This window comes from Culex quinquefasciatus, chromosome 1 (genome assembly GCF_015732765.1).
Source record: "Culex quinquefasciatus strain JHB chromosome 1, VPISU_Cqui_1.0_pri_paternal, whole genome shotgun sequence".
Lineage (NCBI taxonomy): Eukaryota > Metazoa > Arthropoda > Insecta > Diptera > Culicidae > Culex > Culex quinquefasciatus.
Genome location: NC_051861.1, coordinates 68,286,474 through 68,306,820, shown reverse-complemented (window position 1 = coordinate 68,306,820; position 20,347 = coordinate 68,286,474). Strand labels below are relative to the sequence as shown.

Sequence of the window (20,347 nt, the reverse complement as noted above, 5' to 3'; positions counted from 1 at the left end):
TTTAAGAATTTAAATTTAAAATTTAAAATTTAAAATTTAAGAATTTAAAATTTAAGAATTTAAAATTTAAGAATTTAAAATTTAAATTTAAAATTTAAATTTAAGAATTTAAGAATTTAAATTTAAAATTTAAATTTAAGAATTTAAAATTTAAGAATTTAAAATTTAAGAATTTAAAATTTAAGAATTTAAAATTTAAATTTAAGAATTTAAGAATTTAAATTTAAATTTAAGAATTTAAGAATTTAAAATTTAAGAATTTAAATTTAATTTAAATTTAAGAATTTAAATTTAAATTTAAAATTTAAGAATTTAAGAATTTAAGAATTTAAAATTTAAATTTAAGAATTTAAATTTAAAATTTAAGAATTTAAATTTAAGAATTTAAATTTAAAATTTAAAATTTAAAATTTAAGAATTTAAGAATTTAAGAATTTAAGAATTTAAAATTTAAAATTTAAGAATTTAAGAATTTAAAATTTAAGAATTTAAAATTTAAAATTTAAAATTTAAATTTAAGAATTTAAATTTAAGAATTTAAAATTTAAATTTAAATTTAAGAATTTAAAATTTAAGAATTTAAGAATTTAAATTTAAGAATTTAAGAATTTAAATTTAAGAATTTAAAATTTAAGAATTTAAATTTAAGAATTTAAGAATTTAAGAATTTAAGAATTTAAATTTAAGAATTTAAATTTAAGAATTTAAGAATTTAAGAATTTAAGAATTTAAATTTAGAATTTAAATTTAAAATTTAAGAATTTAAGAATTTAAAATTTAAAATTTAAATTTAAGAATTTAAGAATTTAAATTTAAATTTAAAATTTAAGAATTTAAGAATTTAAATTTAAAATTTAAAATTTAAAATTTAAAATTTAAGAATTTAAAATTTAAGAATTTAAGAATTTAAGAATTTAAAATTTAAATTTAAAATTTAAGAATTTAAGAATTTAAGAATTTAAGAATTTAAATTTAAAATTTAAATTTAAAATTTAAAATTTAAAATTTAAGAATTTAAGAATTTAAGAATTTAAGAATTTAAGAATTTAAGAATTTAAGAATTTAAAATTTAAAATTTAAGAATTTAAAATTTAAGAATTTAAAATTTAAATTTAAAATTTAAATTTAAGAATTTAAATTTAAGAATTTAAAATTTAAAATTTAAGAATTTAAAATTTAAAATTTAAATTTAAATTTAAAATTTAAGAATTTAAGAATTTAAATTTAAGAATTTAAAATTTAAGAATTTAAAATTTAAGAATTTAAGAATTTAAGAATTTAAATTTAAGAATTTAAAATTTAAGAATTTAAGAATTTAAGAATTTAAGAATTTAAAATTTAAAATTTAAAATTTAAAATTTAAGAATTTAAAATTTAAGAATTTAAGAATTTAAATTTAAGAATTTAAAATTTAAATTTAAGAATTTAAAATTTAAAATTTAAGAATTTAAATTTAAGAATTTAAAATTTAAGAATTTAAAATTTAAAATTTAAATTTAAGAATTTAAAATTTAAGAATTTAAAATTTAAGAATTTAAAATTTAAAATTTAAGAATTTAAGAATTTAAATTTAAATTTAAAATTTAAGAATTTAAAATTTAAAATTTAAAATTTAAAATTTAAGAATTTAAGAATTTAAATTTAAGAATTTAAAATTTAAATTTAAAATTTAAATTTAAATTTAAGAATTTAAATTTAAATTTAAAATTTAAAATTTAAGAATTTAAGAATTTAAGAATTTAAATTTAAAATTTAAAATTTAAGAATTTAAAATTTAAGAATTTAAGAATTTAAAATTTAAAATTTAAGAATTTAAAATTTAAGAATTTAAATTTAAATTTAAAATTTAAAATTTAAAATTTAAGAATTTAAGAATTTAAATTTAGAATTTAAGAATTTAAGAATTTAAGAATTTAAGAATTTAAAATTTAAGAATTTAAATTTAAAATTTAAGAATTTAAAATTTAAAATTTAAGAATTTAAGAATTTAAAATTTAAGAATTTAAATTTAAAATTTAAAATTTAAGAATTTAAAATTTAAGAATTTAAGAATTTAAATTTAAGAATTTAAGAATTTAAAATTTAAGAATTTAAAATTTAAATTTAAGAATTTAAAATTTAAGAATTTAAGAATTTAAGAATTTAAGAATTTAAGAATTTAAATTTAAAATTTAAAATTTAAAATTTAAAATTTAAATTTAAGAATTTAAATTTAAATTTAAAATTTAAGAATTTAAAATTTAAAATTTAAGAATTTAAGAATTTAAAATTTAAGAATTTAAGAATTTAAAATTTAAGAATTTAAAATTTAAGAATTTAAGAATTTAAGAATTTAAGAATTTAAGAATTTAAGAATTTAAGAATTTAAGAATTTAAGAATTTAATAATTTAAGAATTTAAGAATTTAAGAATTTTAGCAGGGCTGCGGAGTCGGGTCATATTTCAGACGACTTCGACTCCGACTCCGGCTTTCTCAGATTAGCCGACTCCGACTCCGACTCCGGCTCCGGCTTTCAACAAATGTTTGGCTCCGACTCCGACTCCGACTCCGGCCTACTAACTTCAGCCGACTCCGACTCTGTCTCCAGCTTCCACCAAATGGTTGGCTCCGACTCCGACTTCACATATTTTTAAATGTTTCAAAAGTTAGTTAATTATTGTTAGTTAATGATTTTTTAAACATTGATAAATAAGATTATTTAAATACTCGCTAAGCGTCATGTTTTTCTAAAGAAAAATAAGTTCGAATCACAAAACGGAAAAAAAGTTTCTAGGTTACAAGTTTTATACGTTATGGAAACAGAAATAAAAAAAAAATCTTCAGTTTTAGTGGCATTTTTACAAGAACAGTTTTGTATGTATATTTGTATTTATTTGCTTAACCTCAAATTTTCAAATAATTTATTCAAAGCTAATAAATTTAAATATTAAATTTTTTTTAATGAATAATTGAAAGAAACCTGGCCTAATGATCTATTGAACATAAAAATTCAATTTGTTCACTTTCAGGCTGACATTTATAGGAAGCACCTTGTTTTTATATGAATAATTTTAAACGAAACATTTTTTAAGACGTACATGGACATCACGCCATGGCTGCAGGAGATTATTATTGCAAATCAATGTATTTAAACAATGTCTTCGTGGAAAGGACGCTTGAGAGGTCCTTTTCAAATATCTGTGACATGAAAAATTATTTACCCTGGAAATTTTTAGTTTATTTTAATTTTAAAAATTCAATGTACATTTAAAAGGAGGCGCACGATACTTCGTGAATCTTCACCTAAAACGAAACTTTATGAATGATCTTGCGCCTCCATCAAAATAAATGAAAAAACATAAAATATAATAAAAAACACATATCCACAAGTAAAATATTTTCTAGGTCACTAGTATTTCGTTTTTAAGGTACATTGATTTGCAATGATAATAACCTTCCGTCATATTGGTGTGGGACATACAGTGTGAAAAAAAATCTTACCGGTTGATAATATTTTGATTTTGTTTTTTTTTTTTAATAAAATTTGTATTTGTAAAATAAATTAAAATCCAATATTTTGTTCTATACATTTTTTTATAAGTTCATTTTTGTACTGAAATCTTGAGATTTGTTCAACGATAGTTGGCAACGATATTAAAATAGTTTACATAAAATCAACATCAACATCAACATTCAATGACTATTTCAAAATAAGTTGCAACTTCTTTTGATATTTTATGTTAGTTTCAATTATTTTAAATGCAACACTTTGATTTTCTTGTACTCAGTTATAAACAAAATGCGCATATTGAGTTCCAAGTTAGACATCTAATCTAATCTAATCTTATCTAATCTAATCTAATCTAATCTAATCTAACCCTAGCGCAGCCAGTCTTTCGAGGGCATCCTGGAAAATGCCTTAGGTTGATTTACGTCTAGCATCCTCTTGCCACTATTAACAATTGCAGTGCCCCAATGCAATAAATTGCCTTGAAACATCACAAACGATAAAGCGGCCAGGCCAACTGCGTAAAGTTAACCGCAAAGATAATTCGTTGAATTGGATTGAGTTTGAACACAGAGGTTCGAACAACAATACAGTTCTGAACCTACAGGGGAGGAAAAAACGTGGGGATCCCCCGCTCACGTTCCTGTTTGTTTAGGCAATAAATCGTTGAAAGCCACCATGCTAAGAAGTTTTGGTGCTCCGGGACCCTCGGGGATGGGACATGGTATTTCCACAAATGCCCTGGACACTATTTGCCGTGGTTAGAGCGCCACAACTCGCTCACATGTTGAGTTCCAAGTAAGACATTGTTATTATCGTTGATTATTTGTTACTGTCAGTGACTCTTTTTCGATTTCCAAAAACAGTGATTACTATTTTTAATCTTTTTATGTACCTCGTAATTTGATATATAGACATAAGGAGTTTGCTTATAAACATCACGAGTTATCGCGATTTAACGAAAAAAAAGTTTTGAAAATGATACTTTTTGCGTTTCTCTTTGTTATGTCGTCCGTGTCTGTCGCGGGTGACCATGAACGGCCATGATCGATGACGACCAACTTTTTCAAAACTTTTTTTTTCGTAAAATCGCGATAACTCGTGATGTTTATAAGCAAACCCCTTATGTCTATATATCAAAATTTTTGTAATTGTCTGCTCTACAACTTTGTAGAACATTGTTACACTCTAAAAAATAACCCTGCAAAGTAAGAAAAAACACGAAATTTTAAAATGAAAAATTTTGTTCTAAATGAAAAAATGACCCTTCTGGGTCAATGTTGATTCGAAAAGTACATTAAATTTCCCATAAAATGACATGTTCCAAAAAATTTTACAGTCGAGTAACGGAAAATGGGAGAATTTTTAAAACTTTTTTAGTGTTTTTTTCGATGAAAAATACGTTTTTTCGGAATTCTGAGTACGCCATCAAATCGGGCGTATAATTTTACATAAAAGTCCCTTTGACACCAAATTTCTATCTCATCACCGCGTCAGTCTACAAATTATTGGAAAACACCTCTTTTTTCGCATGTTCAAAAATGGAAGGGGTCGTACCGCTCCTCCGTCACGAGATATCAAAAAACGGACCTCGGATTCGTGATCAGGGACAAAAGTTACCTCTTAGGACAAAGTTTCACGCAAATCGAAGAGGAATCGGGGCAACTGCTGTGTGAGTTGGCGGAGAATTAACCATAGGAAATACTGAACAATAAAAAAACATATTTCTTGTTGAATTTAAGATTACTCCGAATCCGACTCCGGGTTATCAGAAATCTTCAGCTCCGACTCCGACTCCGACTCCAGCTCTTAAAATTTAGCCGACTCCGACTCCAGCTGTTCGAGTTTTGGCGACTCCGACTCCGACTCCAGGTCCCCAAAGACCCGACTCCACCGACTCTGGCTCCGACTCCGACTCCGACTCCATAGCCCTGGTTTTGATAGTGTGCGTGAGCACCTTGTAAAAAGTGACAGTTCGTCACTTTATAGTTTGACTTTGACCAACCAACGGGGTACAAACTAAAAAAGTGTCAAACGAAAAAGTTACCAACCACCGGAGGTTGGTGTATGGTGCTAGAAACAGTTTTTGGCATTAATTTTGTCTTTATGATTCTATGTAATTTATCGCGGATACTAAAATTGCCGAAAAATTTATAGAAATGGTATTTTAATATAAATTCATTCGACCATTTAAAAAATGCTCATGAGTTTGCATCATCAGCTGGCTTTGTATACGTTTTAAACCACGTGGCGCGAAGATTTTGAAATATCCCTGTTTGAAAAATGTCGCACGTCGTACAAGCTGTCGCGCGGTTTTGATTTTACCGTTTCGATATCGATTGGTCGAAAGGACGACAAACGTACGACAAACACTCGACATGCCCGACATTGTTTTTTTTTTCATCGATTTTCCTTCAATTCGACGTCACGATTTTCGTCGACGCAAACAGTTTGACAGTTCTCTTCAGCTGGTCTTGTTTGGACTTGATTGCAACCGAATCGAACCCGTTATTGTTGATGTTGGGCTTCGGAAGGATTTTGACCGGTTGATAGGTAAGTTGTGCTTCTTTTTCTGTCGGAAAGTTCCGGCCGGAGTGGGCAAGTGGCCAAATTATAGTTTCTTATGTTCCAGATATTCAGAATTCGGTCTTCGTGGCGGTGGAGGAGGAGGACGAGACGCATGAATCCGGCGGGCCAGGTCTTCGTGGCGGAAGACGGGACCGGAAGGAACCGAGCTTATGGAGGATATGGTTCATTCCAAAGGAGGAGGAGGATGAAACACCGAGTGTCAAAAGTTCTACCCAAGGTACGAGAAAGGGGTACAGAATAATCATCTCGTGGCGGTGTTTCTGATCCACCAATAGAACTGTTGCTTCAAGTCATTGAAATGATGGAAGAGGCGCATTTCAAAGTATCGGGAGTGAGCTTGGAAGACGGAAAGTATGCTGGCTAATATTGGGTGTTATGATTAGTGGACTTCAGAATTGTACAATAAAAAAACTCTAACATAAGTGCGCCGCCAGGATTATCTCGATGATGAGTTTCAAAATTTAAAAACTACCAACATCCTGAATAATATTTTACAGATTATTTTTATATTTTTTATATTTTTTTTAGGCCGTTGCAAATATTTTTTGAAGTTTATGTCCCTCGCCTCTGACCAAAGTCGAGGGGGGGGCAAAAAAGTTTATAAATTGAATTTACGAGCCATGGTTTCAACATTTCAATGAACAAAGTGTTTTAAAATGCATTATACACCTATCCAGTTGTTTTGCAATCATCAGTTTTCAAAATATCTTAGTATTGATGAAAATTTTATTTTCGCGAAAAAAAAGTTTTTGCGGCTCTGTGCATTGGAACTCCATAAAAATTCAAAATATTGTAATTCTAGCCCAAACATGCTAAATATGATTATCAATGCAGAAAAATGCATTTTAGATTGTTTTCAGTTGATTTAACTTTTGTTTTTATTGAAATTTTGAAGTATTTTGAAAAAATATTTTTGCCCCCTGATTTTCGGACAAATTTTGAAGGGGGTGACATAAACTTTGAAAAATATTTGCAATGGCCTTACTGAAAAAATAAAATTAATTACAAAAAGGTTGAAAACAAAGCAGATTACAAAAAATAGGATTTTTTTAAAGGTTTGCAGAAATATTTTTTTTAAATAAAAAAATATTTATATTAAAATTATAAAAAAATTCAAAAATTTAAAAAATTTAAAATTTAAAAATTCTAAAATTCTAAAATTGTAAAATTCTAAAATTCTAAAATTCTAAAATTCTAAAATTCTAAAATTCTAAAATTCTAAAATTCTAAAATTCTAAAATTCTAAAATTCTTAAATTCTAAAATTGTAAAATAGTAAAATTGTAAAATTCTAAAATTCTAAAATTCTAAAATTCTAAAATTCTAAAATTCTAAAATTCTAAAATTTTAAAATTCTAAAATTCTAAAATTCTAAAATTCTAAAATTCTAAAATTCTAAAATTCTAAAATTCTAAAATTCTAAAATTCTAAAATTCTAAAATTCTAAAATTCTAAAATTCTAAAATTCTAAAATTAAAATTCTAAAATTCTAAAATTCTAAAATTCTAAAATTCTAAAATTCTAAAATTCTAAAATTCTAAAATTCTAAAATTCTAAAATTCTAAAATTCTAAAATTCTAAAATTCTAAAATTCTAAAATTCTAAAATTCTAAAATTCTAAAATTTAAAATTCTAAAATTCTAAAATTCTAAAATTCTAAAATTCTAAAATTCTAAAATTTAAAATTCTAAAATTCTAAAATTCTAAAATTCTAAAATTCTAAAATTCTAAAATTCTAAAATTCTAAAATTCTAAAATTCTAAAATTCTAAAATTCTAAAATTCTAAAATTCTAAAATTCTAAAATTCTAAAATTCTAAAATTCTAAAATTCTAAAATTCTAAAATTCTAAAATTCTAAAATTCTAAAATTCTAAAATTCTAAAATTCTAAAATTCTAAAATTCTAAAATTCTAAAATTCTAAAATTCTAAAATTCTAAAATTCTAAAATTCTAAAATTCTAAAATTCTAAAATTCTAAAATTCTAAAATTTTAAAATTCTAAAATTCTAAAATTCTGAAATTCTAAAATTCTAAAATTCTAAAATTCTAAAATTCTTAAATTCTAAAATTCTAAATCAGCAACAGTCAAGTGTTCGGAGCTCTTCAGACTTTTCGATTTTTTCGCCGTAATTTACCGTGATTACCCGCGAGTTTGCTCCTCCAGCATGCCAAGGGCCAGCCGTGGCCGAGGCAGTTCGAGTGCGGCCTCGAAAAACCCGCGAAGTTCATCTACCGGCAGAGTGCAGAAAGGTAAACACACCAATGCCGCATCGACCGCCATCGCGCACGGGAGCGTGCCCGGTGACGTCACCGATCCTTCATTTTTACACGTGTCATACCGTCCACGTGAGTCCCCGGTACGGACGAGACAATCGACCCGGGCATCCGGAAGCACTTCCGGCCAGCAGCAACAGCAGCAGCAGTCCACCAGCACTACGACGACAACCACTTCCAACGTTCCCACCAGCAACGAATTTGAGATGCTGAGTGGAGATGAAAACAACACCGACAGTGACAGCAGCAGTGCTGGCGACGACGATGACGATGATGAACTTGCGCGCAAGCAAGAAAGCAGAAAAATGGTAACTCTCCGAAAGAACGACGACCACCTCCAATTTTTGTTTTGGATACGTTGGCTGACGATGTTGACGAGTTGCTTGAGGGACTCCAATATTGTCTTAAAATTAGCAAAACTTCTGTGCAAGTGATTACCCACAAAAGCTGCATTTCGACTTGGTGGTGAAGAAGTTGAAGTTGCGAAACTTCAAATTCTTCACATTTGATCCTGCAGAGAAGGTCCCAGTGAAGATCGTCCTTCAGGGATATCCGGACCGCCCGATCTCCGACCTGGAAGAACACCTGACGGGCGTCAAGGTTAAGCCTCGAGAGGTAAAGGTGCTCTCAAAATCGACTACGGTGACAGGTACGTACACCTTGTACCTCCTGTACTTCGATCGCGGGTCCGTCAAAATCCAGGACCTACGGCGGATCAAAGCACTGGACGGCTTCTTTGTGACGTGGCGATTCTACACGAAGAATCCGGCCGACGCAGCCCAATGCCACCGCTGTCAGAAATTCGGACACGGCTCAAGAAACTGCAATCTCCCACCCCGGTGTGTAAAGTGCGGTGAAACCCACTTCACCGAAAGGTGCAGTCTTCCGCGGAAAGACCAACTGGGGGAAAACGCCCAGCAGCACAAAGCACGTGTCAAGTGCGCCAATTGTGGTGGAAACCACACGGCGAATTTCCGTGGCTGTGCCGCGCGGAAAAAGTACATCGAGGAGCAGGACAAGAAGAAGAAAGCGCCAGCGTCCCGCCAACCTCCGAAGACTTCGAGCTCGACCGCTGCAGCAGCTGGCGGCGGAGCGGCTCCATCGACCAACCCAGCGTTCCCTCCCGGTTGGGGAGGTTCGTACGCTAAAGTAGCCGCTTCTGGGGGCGGTTCTCCCCCGGGACAAGCTGATGTTACCGGTGATGATCTCTTCACGCTTCCTGAGTTTTTCGCCCTTGCTGGAGAGATGCTCACGCGCTTTCGTGCCTGCCGAAACAAGGCAGAACAATTCCAAGCTCTCAGTGAGCTGATGATGAAGTACATCTACAACGGATAAGCTGCCTTGTGCAGCGAAGTTTTCGACGTCAATAGACAAAACATACTGTGATTTAGTTTTAAGCTTTTCTATTTCTATCCTTTTCCTTAGCAAATCTAGAAGGTTTTTTTTTTAAATTTTTCCTTCTCTTGCCAAATCCATTGTTAGAATATCCAATTACATCAAAATGAATTATTGTGTAAACCATAGTTGAAAGGAACTCCAAAACTCTATTAGGTTATAAGAAATACGGAATTGTAAATTGATTATTTACTGACAAAATAAATTGAATTGAATTGAATTGAATAAAATTCTAAAATTCTAAAATTCTAAAATTCTAAAATTCTAAAATTCTAAAATTCTAAAATTCTAAAATTCTAAAATTCTAAAATTCTAAAATTCTAAAATTCTAAAATTCTAAAATTCTAAAATTCTAAAATTCTAAAATTCTAAAATTCTAAAATTCTAAAATTCTAAAATTCTAAAATTCTAAAATTCTAAAATTCTAAAATTCTAAAATTCTAAAATTCTAAAATTCTAAAATTCTAAAATTCTAAAATTCTAAAATTCTAAAATTCTCAAATTCTAAAATTCTAAAATTCTAAAATTCTAAAATTATCAAATTTTAAATTTTACCTTTTTATAATTTTAGGATTTAAAATATTTTTTTAATTTTAGAATTTTAGGATTTTAAAATTTTAGGCTTAAAGATTTATAGAATTTAAGAATTTTAGTTTTTCATAATTTTAAAGTTCTAAAACTCTAAATTCTAAAATTTTTATAATTTTGAAATACTTAGGTTCCACAATTTTTAATCTCTTAAATTTTTATATTGTATTAAACTCAGCCCCCGGTGGTTGGTCACTTTTTCGTTTGTAAAATGGGTGTCAAACTAAAAAGTTACCCCTTTCGTTTGACAACAGTTGGTGTCAAACCATCGGGTTTTGAGTGTATTCTTATAATTCTTGATGTTTGCAAATTTCAAAAATGTCAAAGATTAATTTTCTTTTTTAAATTATTCAGATATTTTAAATTTTTACGATTAAATTAAACATTTGAACATTTAAAAATTGTTTAAAGTCTTTTAAGTTCTTAGCATCCTCAAAGCATAGACTTTGGGGTCTTCAGAAACACATGCACTTTAAATAAAAAAAAATCAAAAATATTTAAACAGGTCCAGATGGGTTTTCTCCATAAAACTTTGGAGAAAACCCATGCGTTGATGTTGATTTTTAATTTGAAATTTAAAATGTTAGAATTTTTTGTTGTTTTAAACTTTCTTTTATCTTTATTTTCTAAAAAAATTATAAGTTTTAATTAACTGCTTTTTTAATTTTTTTTTCAAAATTTTACATTGAAAGTTAAATTTTTGAATATTCCACAATTAATTATTTTATGAATTTTCACAGATTTTTTGAGTATAATATCTGTTATGAGATTCCCTTTGTTTCAACAACAAAACTCTAGGTATGATTTGGATATGATGATTCAGCCGAATGACGTTATCTTTTTTCAGGTAAGCAAAAATTTTCCAATCTGATCCTGCTAACAAACCAGCGTCTTTGTGTTGTCCCACGCAGTTTGTTGAACGGAAGCTGTAACGACCGCATAAACATCTGCTCCGGAAGTACGTAAACCGACGTTGTCCCGTACTCCGGTGGCCATCAATGGGACATAAACGGTGGCGGTCGGCTCGAAATGATGGCTGGCAAAATCCGGACCCGGAAGACAACGCCAAAAACTTCCGGCCAAGATGCCGAGCGATGAGCTGAAAGACCAACTGGAAGACAACGCCAAAAACTACGTGGAGATCGCGACACAGAAGTAAAATTAATGAATGTATTTTAAATCGAGTGAAAAAGTGAAATTTACAATAAAAATACATCTAAAAATAAATAAAAATAAAAAAAAATATCTATTTTTTACTGCAACATAACCTAAAAACCCGAAATGACATCACACGACAAAGGCACGACATCCTAAATAACAAAACCGCGCGACGTCGGTCGAATGTCGTACGACAATGTCGTACAATTTCGATCATCGATCGCACGTCAAATACGACATTTTGGTGCAAAAACGTATGACATTCGCGCGAAAGTCGCACGACATTGTCGTGCGACGTCGTACGATTGCACGGACGACAAACGACGGACGTCCGACGAACTTTTCAGTCAGGGATACGATCTCGCTTGCGCAGATTTTCGCCAAGAAGAATTAAAAGAAAACCTGCTTCACTTTTTGAAACCCCGTGTCATGTCCGTTCGTCCGTGCCTAAACTCTACATAATTCGCGATCAAAAGCTCAAAAATTCCGACAGATGGCGCAAAGCATCGAAGAATGACGATTCAAATTTTCGCTGTTCGGTTACATAGGAATGCAAACTTAAAATTGAATTTACAGCTCATAGAACAACTTTTGAGAAAAAATTCAAGTAGTACGATTGTTAACTCTTTGCCCTCTATAAATCAAAACAGAATTCGCATACATAACCTCAAAGGGCGGAAATTTCAATCGACATTCTTCGCTCTGTTCTGCTACTCAACACTAGGTGTCGCCTGTCGTTTGGCTCTTGAACGGCAATAGACGTATCCAGTTTGAAATGGCCGCTAGGTGGCCAATGGTGTTAAAAATGACAGCTTCCATGTATTTGAATATGGGAGCTCAGGAAAACTCAACTTTTAAGCGATAAAATGATTATTTATGATAAAAGTATTGATTGATTAGGTGCACAAAATGTGTCTAGAATATTATTAAAATAAAAACTGTTCGAAAAAATTGCAATTGAGATAAGTACACCATTCGATAGAGAATTTGCAGCAAAGCTAAAAGACACATGTCGCCACCTATGAACAAATAGCGTAAACCTAGGATTTTTAGAAAAAATGTGTTTTTTCCTTCCTAATCAACATTTTTATAAAACTTATGCCGGATTCGGATGAGAAAAATTATTTCCAACAATTTGGTGTATAACTTTCCAATATTTGTTTGATTTTTCTATAAGAAAACTGTAGATTTAGAAAAAGATAGTAATTTGGACTATTTGGCAAGAAAGTCTGTCAAAAATCAATACAAATTGTTGAATATACGTTAACACATCTGTTATCAATTATATAACGGTTTATTTCATTGATATATACGGGGAAACTCATTTTTTCGTGTTCCAAAACATGTTTTTTAAAGAAAAAGGTCACAAATTGTTGCGCGCCCAAAAGTTGATGTTCATTATTTTAAAGCAAAAAATTTTTCTCGTCTTTTGCAACTAGTTTCATGAAGATTGATGCAGGGAATCATGAGAAATAAGCGATTTTGTTCTTTAATCGACAGAAAGGCATACGACTTTAGGCAAGTAACCTCATTTTGGCGCCACCTACATTTGAAACGCAGTCGCGCTGCAAAACCTCAATTCAGCAGGAATTTTGAGCACCAAAAATATATAGTTTTCATATGTTAAGTGTTTTATTTTAGAAGAAAATTAACAAAAAGTATGAAAATCGAGACATTTAGTATGGGAGCTGTCAAATCTCTCACCATCAAAAAGCAGCGTTGAGCTTTCGCTGGATTTGTCTATAAAGTCTTGTTGATAACCCTTGGCGAGTGCGCCATCTACATGTGACGCACTGTTGTAAATGACATATCATACTTTGAAGGCCTGTACCAGGGGGATGCTAAAGGCCGCCATCTTGGGTGATTGAGATTAATAACGCACGCAAACTGCGCACAGTGAAAACAAAAAATATTTTTTTATTAATAAAATTATTAATAATTCAATTTTTGTTATAAGAATTATTGTAGTAAAAGTAAAATTACCGAGTAGTTAACTTGAAAGTTTCTTGTGATAAAAGTACAACTCTAAATGAGGTCATCGACTCGATGTGTAATTAATAATCCCAACTTTAGTAGTTTATTTTGCAAATAAATTGATTAAAATCACCTCAAAAATATACACTAACTTTTAAACGTACATTGCGGTTAAATTTTACATAAAAACAATTATTACTTTATTTCCATTTTAGGCCTGTAGTTTTTGTACTTTTTGTACAGTGCGCAGTTGCTCTGTTTTGGTTCCGTAACAGCTGTTCTTTTGTGCTGGCGCCGTAATTGACAGCTCCCTTTTTTCTGGTGCCGAAGTTGACAGCTTGTGTTGGCTGCGGGCGAGCTACCTTTAGTGAGATATAGATGATGATGATGATGGTCCCACCTCTTACCCCTACAAAGGTTTGAGCTGGACGAGTTATCGTTATGATATTTTATTTGAACATTTAAATCAGTATTGCAAAACAAAACGACCTGATTTTTAAGCAAATATAAATTAGCCTTTCAATTAACTCCGTCATTACAGTTTACTTTCGTAGATTACTAGTTGATAGGCCTGTAACTGTATCAGCTTCAAGGAATCGCATTTGGTACTAACTACTGTTCGGAGCACATATAGTTTTACTTGTATCTATCTGAACTGGATTTTTACTAAGTGCCAAGCTTACAATGACATTGCCCGAAATCGCACCCTACTGTTTTACCTGACAGAGTGTACGTAACGAGTTTTGCTTGAAGATTTGTACTTTTCGAAACCCTATCTTTCGACCGCCAAAACCTACTAGACTAGCTTTCCCTGTAGCCTTCCGAGCTCTCCTGTCCTCAGAGCAACTACCAATTTTTATCATACATAGTAAGAAACATTTACTTTCATCATCGTCAACTTAAGAGGCACATTATATTTGCATATCGCGCGCGATTCTCAAACCTTTGTAGACTTCTCATTTTTTTAACTCTAAATTTAAACAACATTTCAAAAATAAAAAAATCCATCATCATCATGTGGTCATACTGAGCAATTTACTTGTACATTCGTTTTAGAATTCCGTCAATATATAATTATATGAAGTCAAACTTAAAATACTAACTTAATGTGCGAGCAACACCGTCTTTTGAACTCTGCTATTGTCGTTGACTGTTTAATTTGTCTGGGCATCGAGTTAAAGATATTCACACCCTTATAAAACAATGAATTTTGTGCAGCTCCAAACAAGAAGTTTGGAGTGCGTGGTGCATCTGCATTTCTTGTGAAATGATCATGAAGATCACTACCTCGTAAAATTCGATCACATAGATATCTAGGCAACAAACCATTGATTAAGTTAAACACAAAAATCATAGTGGAAAAAATTATTCTTTGCTTCACAGATAGCCATTGCAGAGCATCTAACATCCATGTCGAAGAAGTAAATCTGTTACATTTTAAAATTAAACGCATTATTTTATTTTGCAGGCGTTAAAGCCTAGATAACTGTGTTTCATTTGCCAAAAATATTATCGATGAACAAAAGTCTAAGTGTGGTGAGATTATAGATTTATAAAGTTGAATTTTGCTCTGAAAGTTAAGGTCGTTTTTAGCCGACACATAATTCCATACTTTTTAGCAATTTTCTTAATTGTATTATCAATATGAATATTAAATTTTAAGTTTTCGTCAATAGTAACCCCTAGATATTTTATTGAATGAACCCGATCTATTTGCTCCCCATCAATTGCAATTTGTGCATCATGTATGTTTTGATATCTTGATGAAATAATCATGTATTTTGTTTTATTTATATTTAATTTCAACTGTTTGAATTTCAGCCATTTAGAAAGAGCATCTAAATCTTCGTTCAAGTGCAATACAGCGTCGACTGGATTTTTACTGCTACAAAAATAACAGTATCATCCGCAAAAGATTAATGTCACAATGTCTCAAAACAAGTTTCATATCATTAATATACATTATAAACAAAATGGGCCCTAAAACACTTCCCTGAGGAACACCGAGGTTGTTTTCCCTATTTTCAGATATTGCATCATTAAAAATTCTACGTTGAGTTCTCAAATTTAAATAGTTTTTAAACCATTTGAAATCTGCACCCCCGATACCAAAATTTCGGAGTGTCTTTAATAATAAGGGCCTGGAAATTGTCTCAAATGCCCGTTTCAAGTCCAAAAATACTGCCAGAGTGGAGTTTCTGTCCTCAAAAAATTCTTTCCATTTTGCTAAAACCAAATTTAAAGCAGTTTCACAAGAGTGGCCTTCACGATATCCTGATTGTTCTGGTATTAATAATTTTTTATGTTCAAGTATTCCAGCAATTGAGTTTTCACGACCGTTTCTAGATTTTTTTCTAACGTATGTAACATGTTGATAGGGCGAAACTCTTCAGCTTTTTTTGTACCAGCAACTTTTTGCATCGGTATAACCAAAGATTCTTTCCAGACTGTTGGAACTTGACCCGACAAAAGTGATTCATTTATTATCTCAAGCAAAGTGTAACCAATGACATGAAAACAATCTTTCAAAACTTTTGCATTTATATTATCGATCCCTGCTGAGCTTCCTAATTCAAAACAATCTTTTTAAGTTCAACATAGGTTACGGGATTAAAGATTTCTAGTCTGCAGTTTCTATTCATCATATTCCTAATTCCAACAGGTTCATCAGTTCTTTCTATGCTCTCATTTATTTCAACAACACTCTCAATGAAATAATTATTAAATTTACTGGCAATAACATCATCGGAACATTCTTCAATATCTCCAAAAGAATAGTTCTTGGAAGACTGTCTTTAGATTTCATTAATTTTTCAATATTTTCCATAGTTCTTTACTGTTATTTTTATTTCGTTCTATATTGTTTTGAATGTGAGTACTTCTGGTTGTTTTTAATCTTTTTGAGTACCTGTTTCTTGCAACTGTGTATTTTTTCCAATGTCTAGTATTATTTGTTGGACAGAATTTCTTGTAAAGTTTATCTCTTTTTTGTTTTAATCTCATAAGTTCTCCATTATACCAACTGTTCGAATCTTTCTTATTTATGTACTGCGTAGTTACTAATTCGTTTGTACAATTTTTCAAAGTATTCGTCAAAATTCTTGATTTGAAGTCGAGTTCTCCAGTTAATGTCCTAAAATTTACACGCCTTTCCAAAAGATCGCACAAAGCTGAAGGTGTATAGTTTTCCAAGATTTAATTTTAATACGGTCATCCGGAGATTCCAAATCAAAGTCTGAGATCGTAATAACCAGCGTTTCGTGGTCTGTTATTTTCCATTCACTTTTAACAACAGCTTTAACGCAATCTATGTTGGAGAAAACGCAGTCGATCAGTGTTCTACTATTTCTCGTTATTCTTGTGAAAGCAGCTACTTTTTGTGTTAAACCTAAATATTCTGTAAGACTCTTTAGATGTGTACAATTCTGCTCATCAAGCCAATTTATATTAAAATCACCAGCTATCAAATTAAATTTACTCATATCTAAGAAATTTTCCAACCAATTTTCTAAAATTTGAATGAATCGCTGGTCACTAGAACTTGGTGAATGATACAAAATTCCATAATTACCAGTATTCATGCCTTTTTCAACTGTAATACCCAAAAACCAGTTATTTTCAGAAAACTCGTTTAAGCACACTTTAAGATAAATAGATTCTTTATAATAAATAGCAACTCCTCCAGTATGCCTAGAGTGCGACAAACAAAATACAACTTTATACCCTGGAATGGAATATTGATCGAATGCTTCCGGTTCAGTAATATGCGTTTCAGAAAGTAATACTAAAAGAGGTTGCGAGCTTTCCACTAACTGCCGTAAAGATACGTAATTTGTGGTCAGTCCAGCAATATTCAAATAGATTATATCTGTAGCATTTACTTTCCTGCAGATCGCCCCCCTGGTCTGTACCGAGCTCTAGGATGCTCAAAACTTCAATGTTATATATGAGCAGTTCTCTAGAATTTCGGTCATTCGTTTTTTTTGTATTTTTTAATCCGACTGAAACTCTTTTGGTGCCTTCGGTATGCCCAAAGAAGCCATTTTGCATCATTAGTTTGTCCATATAATTTTCCATACAAATTTGACAACTGTCCATACAAAAATGATGTATGAAAATTCAAAAATCTGTATCTTTTGAAGGAATTTTTTACGGGCTACATTGGAAAAAAAGATACACGGTAAAAAAATTTGGTGATTTTTTTGTTTAACTTTTAATCACTAAAACTTGATTTGCAAAAAAACACTATTTTTATTTTTTTTTATTTTTGATTGAAGTTTTGCAGCGCGACTGCGTTTCAAATGTAGGTGGCACCAAAATGAGGTTACTTGCCTAAAGTCGTATGCCTTTCTGTCGATTAAAGAACAAAATCGCTTATTTCACATGATTCCCTGCATCAATCTTCATGAAACTGGTTGCAAAAGACGAGAAAAAATTTTTGCTTTAAAATAATGAACATCAACTTTTGGGCGCGCAAAAATTTGTGACCTTTTTCTTTAAAAAACATGTTTTGGAACAAGAAAAAATTAGTTTCCCCGTATATATCAATGAAATAAACAGTTATATAGTTGATAACAGATGTGTTAACGTATATTCAACAATTTGTATTGATTTTTGACAGACTTTCATGCCAAATAGTCCAAATTACTATCTTTTTCTAAATTTACAGTTTTCTCATAGAAAAATCAAACAAATATTGGAAAGTTATACACCAAATTGTTGGAAATAATTTTTCTCATCCGAATCCGGCATAAGTTTTATAAAAATGTTGATTAGGAAGGAAAAAACACATTTCATAGGTTTACGCTATTTGTTCATAGGTGGGTCATTCCATCTGAAGCGGAACAGCATTTCAAAATTACCATCTCCGATTCTGCTCAAATTTGGCAGAGCTGTTGAGACTATCAAAACATGCAAAAATCCCGAATTTCATCCAAATCGGACCATCCCCTCCGTTTTTGTACCCTCCCAAAAAATCGACTTATTGGCGATTTTTGAGCGAAACCCCTATCTTCAAACGACGATAACTCAGGAACCACAAATCTTAGAGGGTCGGTCTTAGACTCAATTTTGAAGGAAATTGGACGTAGAATCCATTTCCGTGATCAAAGTTTAGATTAAAATATGTTTTCTACCTGTATTGCGCAATTGAAAGCTTTAAATGGCCGTATCTCAAAACAGCCCTATTTATTTTTTGAATTTGACCTCACCATCGTATTCCCCGTCCGATTTTACATAAGAATCACTTATTGACAGAAAGGAATATGTTTCGTTCCAGAGATATCGAATTTAAAATTTCTTAGTATTTGCAATTACCTAAATTAGCTACACGCACCGCATATGCTAGAAGCACTTAGTCGTGCTGATCAATAATTACTACACACTAAAAAAATATGAATATTACATTTAACGGAATTGCCAATCTAACGTAAATATTATTCATGTAAATCTGTTCATGATGTAAAATTATGTGTGTTTTACTCCAATATCGAAGAAAATCGAGAAACTGACCAACACATCTCATAACACCTAATAATAAATCAATAATGACTTAACTTTACATCTAAAATGATGCACATAGTTGGAGCGTGTTTTCCGATGTAATATTCAGTGTAATTTGACTCAATTGTACGTGCTCTTGATGCCTTTTGCTTGAACGTGCAACGCGGCGGCCGCCATGTTGATTGTTGTGGTTGCGGTGCGAAAATCAAAATTGTTGATCGCTTCAAAATGTGTCCTAATTTTATTTGATTTGGCCAGAAATTCCTTCAGTTTTCGTTTGAGAAGACCTATTAACTATTGAAAAGGTAGGTGGAAATATTATCTGTGAAATACTTAGAAATCTAACTGATGTGCTTTTTGGTTTTGAAAAGTTCCAGGTTTTATGTGCCACGACCACTTTTTGAAGCACCTTGAACCGTGGTACCCTACAGGATTTGGCCAAGAGAAGTGGAAGTGAACGATTGCTGGTGCCGCTGTAGACGTTTTAAGCAGCCATGGCCTTCTCAAGCTCGAAGATTCCAAGGAGCCATCCCAAGGAGGAGAAGCTTCAGGACCGACTAAATACCGTGGACCAGAAGCTGCACGGGCCAAATTACTTTACTCCGGTTGCTGAAAGAAGTCTAGCTGTTTCTGCTTCCCAAGCCATCTGGCAGGTTAGTTCATAGAATCCGGAACCGGAAAGCGAGAGAGAACCATGTCAAGTGTCGCGTATGAAAAAAAAGTTGATTAAGTGCAAATAAAATGATTTATTCCAGTATTTAAGTGGCGTTTTTTCTTTCTAATAAGAAACAGATAATTCTTATAGGAATGGTTCCCACCAAAATTACGTTTAGTGTAATTTTACACGACCATATCGATTCATGGTTTGGGTCATGTAATATCCAAAACAGATGTAATTTTAAGTCTTATTTGACGCTCCAGTTATGTGCATCAATTAGACAGAAAATTACACGATTTTTTCGAAGTGTGTACTTGGTGTTCTGTAAGATGAATTATTTTTATATTTTTATACGATTTTGAGATAATCTTGAGATAATCAATAACTTGAACAATCTATTTTTTGTTTAAGGAATATTAATTGGTTAATTTTGAATGCACTGTTTTTTCTGATCTCAGTGTCCTTGAACCATATCAAGTAAACTTTTAATATTTATTTGCAAATGCTACAAAGTTTTTACAACACAATTCAAAAAAATAACATTTTTCTATTGTTTCCATATTTTTCCTAATTCCTCATTTCTTCCCACTTTATCAAATTATTTCTTTTATTTGAAGCAAGAACAAATGTAGAGCTGGATGTAGTAGATGAAATATTTCTCATGGGTTCTAGAGCTTTTGCCATGTGCGGTAGCAAAATAGTGCCATTCAGCAATAAACCC

At 31.0% G+C, this 20,347-nt stretch overlaps 2 long non-coding RNA genes across 2 annotated transcripts; both read left to right on the top strand.

The window, feature by feature from the left end:
• The first annotated feature begins 5,898 nt into the window (after positions 1–5,898).
• On the top strand, positions 5,899–11,309 carry LOC119765044. The gene is made up of 3 exons (XR_005276466.1): positions 5,899–6,041; positions 6,121–6,294; positions 11,182–11,309. It is a non-coding gene; the product is annotated as an uncharacterized LOC119765044 (long non-coding RNA).
• A 7,807-nt stretch (positions 11,310–19,116) lies between these two features.
• Positions 19,117–19,730, top strand: LOC119765066. Its single transcript, XR_005276482.1, has 2 exons — positions 19,117–19,273; positions 19,340–19,730. It is a non-coding gene; the product is annotated as an uncharacterized LOC119765066 (long non-coding RNA).
• The last annotated feature ends 617 nt before the right edge of the window (positions 19,731–20,347 follow it).